Source organism: Pinus tabuliformis, chromosome 4_1 (genome assembly GCF_031772625.1).
Source record: "Pinus tabuliformis cultivar Carrire ecotype Pingquan chromosome 4_1, CPIR1, whole genome shotgun sequence".
NCBI lineage: Eukaryota > Viridiplantae > Streptophyta > Pinopsida > Pinales > Pinaceae > Pinus > Pinus tabuliformis.
In genome coordinates, this window is record NC_142303.1 from 478989271 (window position 1) to 478997168 (window position 7898).

The 7898-nt window shown below is 33.7% G+C and overlaps 1 pseudogene; it reads right to left on the bottom strand.

The window, feature by feature from the left end:
- Positions 1–433: 433 nt before the first annotated feature.
- Positions 434–6197, bottom strand: LOC149176569 (transcription factor MYBS1 pseudogene; annotated as a pseudogene).
- Positions 6198–7898: the final 1701 nt, after the last annotated feature.

Consider the following 7898-nt stretch of genomic DNA (forward strand, 5'->3'; position numbering starts at 1 on the left):
CCTAAATCATGTTGATGCTATATAGAGAAACATTATTGAACTCTTCATATTTGTGTATTATGTGCCAAATTGTAAAAATTATCATATAATATTTCTATATGTATCCAGAGGACCAGAGGTTTTCTCTTTTATGATTTTGATTGAAGAATGGAAATAATAAAATAATCACAAATCAAGTTTTTTCTAATGTGTATCCCCATCAAAATGATTATTTGGAAGAAAATTAACATCCTCCACTTTGGAAATCTTAGTGGAGGAAGAGAATGATCTCTTTGATACAACAGATGAAAAGGTGCATATTGGGAAATGATACACCAACTGCTTAGCATTTAGAATTTCAATTGACATGAACGATTTCCCATTGATACTATCACAACAAACATACTATCAAATGAAGCTTTGTAGTCCAAAGTGTTGAGCTCCTTCCCTCTAGTTATCTATGCATAGCTGGATGTGGCATAGGGTAAGAAATTGGAACAAGATAAGGATCATGTCCGAGAGGAAGCATTATAGGAGTGCCAATAGTGGAAACCGTAGGCCTGACAATGGGTTGACCAATAGTCTCTACATATACACTCGGAAGCCCTCGCTGAGAGGCATGATTAGTAGATTGCCCTGCGGATCACAAAGATTGATTTCCTTAACCAATTATAGGTCCTTGTGGTGATGATACATCACTCCCATTCACACTAGGAATATCACTATTTCTATTTCATCTTCTATCCCTCTTCATTGAATTCAACCGAATAAAATACTTTTGTCCATTACCACCCACCTGTGTGGGAGTTCAAGAATAAAAAACTTCTGTGAGATCGTCCTCGAGTAAATTTTACCAATTTTTTCCAGACCAAGCAAGAACATCCCGCATTAACAAAGATACAAAAATTATCATTAAAATAATAAAAGGAATAGTATTCGATGTCCTACTTCTACCTACACATTCCTCCATCTTGAACAAAGTTGATTTCAATAAGTTCTCATATGTTAGCTTTTTTGAAACATTTCCCACTAGTCCAATACCACCGGAGACATCATTGAAAACACAAAGTGGATTACAACATTTACAACTATCTCACAACCCTGTATTATATGCTTAGCAGCAAGGGAACACGAGGTTATGATTCTAGTTTTAGGTGTGGCTAGGGTACATGTTTTTGCACAATTTCCTTTTACTTCTCATTCTCAATTTACTGAGATTGGAGATGTCAAATCTCGAGCATTCATTAAGCTCAATCATAGCCAACTCTAGAGCCCTCAATGTTCACTTTGAGAATGACGATGCATTAACTATTCAAGTAGATAAGGATTATTTTCCACTCACTGTTATTAAATTTTCAAGGGAATTTTTAAGTTTGTTTACTGCAATAGTCTATTCACCAATACTTTTTCATTTTGTAGATTTTCAATTGTAGTTACCAAGTTTTTTTCGAAGAGAATGCCAAATTCTTGACTCATTTTGTGAGCCATTTTTTTCCAAACCAAGTCACCATACTTAAAAGTTCATATACACATACCTGATCTATGATCCCATTTATTTTTCCTATAAAGTAAGATTTTTCTAATCCATTATGTAAGTAGATTTTCTATTCAATCAAATATAATGCAAAGAGTTCTCTGAAATAACCCTTGTTTGCCAAAACCATGATTCTGTACAAATATTTATATTTCCCAGTTTAATATTTGAAAATACTTAGACGAGATGAGAAATGATTAATTGACAAAGCACATGTTTGCATAAGGAGTCATTTAAGTGAATATCTAGAGTGTCTCGCCCTTGAAATCATTTCATCAACTCGAGCTAATGTATGAAGGCTCTTATAGTGCCTCAAACCTAATTTAATAGTCTTTACATTGGAAACGATTTTTTTTTTTAATTATGAGTTGTCACAACCTAATTTAGGTTGTCTAAAATTTGTTTATTGAATTTGTAGGACAACCCTCTAGAAATTAACCAGATAAGAGAAACAAAAGCATTATCCTTATAAAAAGTTTCAAAATAGTCACCATAAAGGTCACCATCGGAAAAATCGAATTTTTCAATCCAATTTGTTTATTTTCATGTAGGAAATGGAATGAATTGAGATACTAAGTTCATATCCACATTGTGTCAATAAAAAATATTCTCATTAATAGCCCACCACCACATCCTCATGCAGTCGCTATTTGTAGGAAAAATTTAGAACTCGATTGGGTTATAATTTATAAATAATAACTTCTCCTATACTCAACCCTCATTAGACCCTAAGGGTATAGAGCAAGAGTGGCAATCAAAGACATTTTGAAAGAGACCCAAGTGCAAGTGAATATAAGGGTTCAGTTTTAACATAAAAAAAGATAATGATTTCATAAGAAAAGAAAACAATAACATCAAAAAACCCAAACGAATATAAATCTGCATTTCCTTCTCACAAAGATAAAGTTAGAGAACCTGTGCGAGAATTTTTTTCCTTATAATAATAACAAGTCCACAAGAATAGAACCTAGAGACAATTTGTAGGTTACATCAACAAAACTAATGATAAAGAATCTCAGATAGATATACAATTTGAAGCTACAAAAAGCCCAAAAAATCACAAACCCAAATCAATATAGAGTTTTTAGAGTAATTTAATATATTGATATATTAGATAAAAAAAGGGAACAAATTGTCGAATGGACAAAAGACAAATGAATAGCACTCATCCATAAAAACTTTGCTGAAAATAAAATTATCGGAGAGGAAAGGAATCAAGGGATTAAATTTTTACCTGTGTTCTTCCTCGGTCCAATTCCCTTGCAACGTTCCTGGTTGGATTTGAGTTTTTTCTTACATGTATCCCCATCAAAATCATTCTTTGCAAGACAATTAACATCCTCCACTTTGGCAATCTTAGTGGAGGAATAAAATTATCTCTTTCATACCACCCACGAAAATATGCATATTAAGCAATGGTACACAAATTGATCAACATTTATCAAATTAGTTGAAATTTATCATTTCCTATTGATACGATGACAACAAACATATTATCAAATGAATCTTTGTATTCCAAAGTGATCAGGTCCTTCTCTCTAATTATCAATGCATAGTTGGTTGTCGCTTAGGGTAAGCAACTGGAAGAACACAAGGAGCGTTTCCAGGACGAAGCATTATAGGAGGGACAGTAATGAAAACCATAGGCCCAACAATGCACTGATGAATAGTAGCTCCATATACACTAGGAAGCCCTCACTGAGAAGTATGAATAGAAGACTGTCCCGCAAATCTTGAAGGTTTATTTCCTTCACCATTTATAGGTCTGTGTGGTGATTATACATCACTCCCATTCACACTAATAAATTCATGAATATTAGATCCTCTTATGTCCCTGTTCATCAAATTCAAATGAATAAAATTCTTTTGTGCATGACTAGCCACCTATGTGGGAGTTTGCGAAATAACAAAATTCCTTGAGATGCTCCTCCAGTCACCTTTGCAAAAATTTTCCACACCAAGCAAGAACATCCTACATCAGCAAAGATACACACATTATCATTAAAATGAGTCAAGGTAGATTTTTTGATGTCCTGATTTTTGCTCAACATTCCTCCATCCTGAACAAAGTCGATTTCAACAAGTTCTCATTTGTTAACATTTTTTAAACATTTCTCACTAGTCCAATACCATCGGAGACATCAATGAAAATGCAAAATGGATTACAACATTGATAGCTATCCCACAACCCTATACTATATGCCTAGCAGTAGGGGAACATGGGATTATGATATCAATTTTAGGTGTGGATAGGATACATGGTTTTCCACAATTTCCTTTTACTCCTCATTCTCTATTTATTTATATTGAAGAATTCAACTCTCAAGAATTCACTAAGCTCAATAATAACCAACTGTTTGGGAAATCAATGTCCACTTTGCAAATAGAGATACATGAAATATTCAAGTAGATAAGGATTATTTTCCACTAACTATTATATTAAGTTTCAGGGGAAACTTTAAGGCTAGCGCAATAGTATATTCACCAATTCTTCTGGTGATAACTAATTTATAACAATTTAATCCAAACAAAATTACATTGTACAAGCTTATGGGGTTGGGGGAATGGCAAGAGGTGAGGATGAGTTTATGGTAATGGGCACACTTTCAAATGGAAGGACCATAGGTGGTGAAATAGAGAAGGTACATGGATGAAAACCATAAAGCACAAGTAGCACATAAGGGACAGCTAGTTGGAAGGTTTGTTCCCAACTTGAGATTGGAAAGAGAAACTTCTCTCGATTTTATTCATTGTTTATGGGGAGTAAGAGAGGATGATTTTCCTACTCGAGGTTATTGGGCCATCTCACAAATTGTCTAAGGATAGCTAGGAATGGTTTTTGACCACTCCTTGTTTTGAGCTACTGGAAAAGAGGGGAAAAAAGAATTGAAAAATGTCATTAGACAACACAAGAAAATACAAACTAGAGTAAAAGAACGTCCCACTATATCCAAGGACTTTCTTAAAGGAATTGAGTATTATGGGACCTGCAAAGACTATTTGCTACTTCAAGCAATAAACATATAAATGATCCATAGGAATTGAAAATTTACATGATTTGTGAATATTTAAAGGTTTCAGATCGCAGTTATCACTAACGAGACTCACAGGTTGAAGTCATTGGTTACTGATTCATTGAGAAACTATTTCGGCCCATTTCCATTACTGTCTTCTGCATATTTTCAATTGTAGTAGCCAAGTTTTTTCCAAGAGAATGCCAAATTATTGACTCTTTTGCCTAGCCATATTTTTGCCAAGCCGAGTTACCATACTACAAAGTTCACACAAAGATACCTGATCTATGATCCCATTTAATTTTCCTATAAAGTAAGATTTTTCTACACTATTATGTAAGTAGATTTTCTATTCAATCAAATATAATGCAGAGAGTTGTATGAAATAACCCTTGTTTTCCAAAACCATGGTTCTGCCCAAATATTTCTATTTCCTAGTTTAATATCCGAAAATACCCACAAGAGATGAGAAATCACTAGACAAAGCACATGTTTCCATAAGGAGTCATTTAAGGTAATATCTAGAGTGTCACCCCTCTGGACTCATTTGATCAACTCTAGCTCATGTATGCAGGCTATTAGAGTGCCCCAAACCTACTTTAAGAGTCTTTACTTTGGCAACTAATTTTTATTTTAATTATCAGATGTCACAACCTAAGTCACGTGGCCTTAAATTTGTTTATTGAATTTGTGGGATAGGGCCTCAAGAAATTAACTAGATAGGAGAAACAGAAGCATTATCCTTCTAAAATGTTTCAAAATATTCACCATATATAAAACCATCAAAAAACTCGAATGGTTCAATCAGATTTGTTTATTTTCATGTAGGAAATGGAATCAATTTAGATACTAAGTTAATATCCACATCCTTCCAATAAAAAATATTCTCAATAATATCCCACTGCGAGAGCCTCATGCAGTTACTTTTTGCAGGAAAAATTCAAAACTCGGTTGGGTTATAATTTATAAACAATAACTTCTCTTGTACTTAAACATCAGAAGACCCTAAGGGCATAAAATGAGAGTGGTAGTCAAATAAATTGTGAAAGAGACCCAACTATAAGTGAATATAAGGGTTTAGTTTTAACATAATAAAAATAGTGTTTTCAAGAAAAAGGAAAACAATAATATTAAAAAACCCAAATGAATATATATCCATATTTCCTTTGGACAAAGATAAAGTTAGAAAACCCACAACATAATGTTTTTCCTTATAATAATAACAAGCCCATAGGAATAGAACCTCGAGGCAATTTGTAGGTGAGATCAATAAACTAATGATAAAGAATCCTTGACAATTATAAACTTTGAAGCTCTAAAAATAAAATAAAAACACAAACCCAAATCAATATTAAGTTGTCACAGTAATTTAATATATCGATATATTAGATAAAAACACAGGAACAAACTATCAAATGGACTGAATCCAAGTGAATACCATTGGTATATATAGTTATTTCATAATTATCGGAGATAAAAGGCATCCATGGCTTAAATTTTTACCTGTGTTGTTCCTGGGTCGATGGAATTCTCTTGCGACATTCCTAATCAGATTTGGAGCTCCCCTTTCCCGTTCCATTACTTTCAGATGCCAGATTCACATAAAGAGAACAACAAGTTCGCCCTTTCTTGGCGTTTCCATTATCAACAACTTTCTTTGCACTCACCATCAAGGACATCAAATAAGAACAAATTTCTTGAAACTCGGGGCTTGGAGCATAAAATGAATTTTGGAAAACCTCTTGCTCAATGACAATATGTTCCACTAGTGACAGACTATTCTCAATCTCAGGATAGTCTTCAGTTGCAATCTAGACAAGATCAACTCCAATATCTCCTGATGAAGACCCTTCCATACATATGGCACCATTGGAATATATTCTTTGTATTGATTCTCCGGTACAGATTTTTCAGTATCTTCAGTTTCCAAAGGCACTCGTTGAGAGCATTCCAGCAACACCAACATCATTTTTTCAGAAACCCAATCGCTCACTCTTTTTATCAGATCCATTGCTTTCCCCAAACCCTTGCTTCTAAATTTCAAGGATTTTCTTCCAAATGCTTGAATCTAACCATTTCATACACTCAGTTTCTTCAGTCCACATGCTTGGAGAGATATCAGATATTTTATCATTTCCAAATTGTGCCTGTAAAACAAGAGGGCCAATCATATGCACGAAAGGAAGTCTCCTCCAGAGCGCATTGACTATAGGACCATCAAGATCATAAAATGTAATAATAATTACAAATTTGGCTTCAAGGGTGGTTTGTGCTTCACTTTTGAGGAACTAAAACATGTAATTGGGGGAGTGCGTGAGTTGCAATGATTTGGTGAGATATTTTACATGAAATTGGGGCATTCCACAAATAAAGAGGATTATTTGATCCATGTACCTATTTGTGAAACAACTCTCATATGTAACAACAAGTAATATGATATAGAGTAAGCTCGCTCTTCGTAATCAAGAGGGGGTTAGAACTTAGAACCCAAAATCAGTGCAGTGAAAAATGAGTATTCGATAAGAGATATACCTTTGAGAAAAATATAACCATGGTGGACAACAAGAGGGATGAAGAAGAAAGCGGAGAAACCGCAAGCGCTATGCAACAAGACACACAACCCTTCGAGATAACGTTGAATATGCTTCACACAGGATAACCTTCATTTGTAACCAAGCTTGAAAGTTTCTCGCACGATGCATGAGGCTATTTCGTAGCGAATTGTAACCGGCAAATAGTGGTTTCTAAACAATCTGATGGCATAAATTATTTCTATCGTCTAACAACAAAATCAATGACTCATAATTTTACATGTGGTATGGGAGGGGAGTTAGCCTCAGAGGGAAACCCCTTATGCTGTAATTATAAAATAAATATTTGGTAATGTGGCTTAGTCTATTATATTATATTATGTTATATTATTATCTTATAATCATATATTATATTATAATTTCTATTCTATATATAAGTATTATATTTTAATTTATGAAAAGTTATTTAATATGGATATTGAAATGTTTTATTTGGTTTATCGAGATACTTTTATGTTAATAATATTTTTTTGTTATAAATATTAAAGTTAAATTCAACATAAAATGAGTTAGATATCATGTAATACTAGTAGAACGACATTAAAAATATTAATGCGGATGGACCATTTTACTAATGTCAAGCCAGGAGTAACTCCAGTTTGGCAGAAAACTGATACAATTTATTTCATTAGGTAGCTATTGTTATATACAAAGAATGTGACTGCTCAGTTCATCTTTTGATGACTGTTCACATTCCAAATTCACCCAATCACAGAGTTTTAGGTGTCAACATTCCCCCTCTAATCTGAAGGGATGTTGGTGAGTCCAAGCATCGTTCTG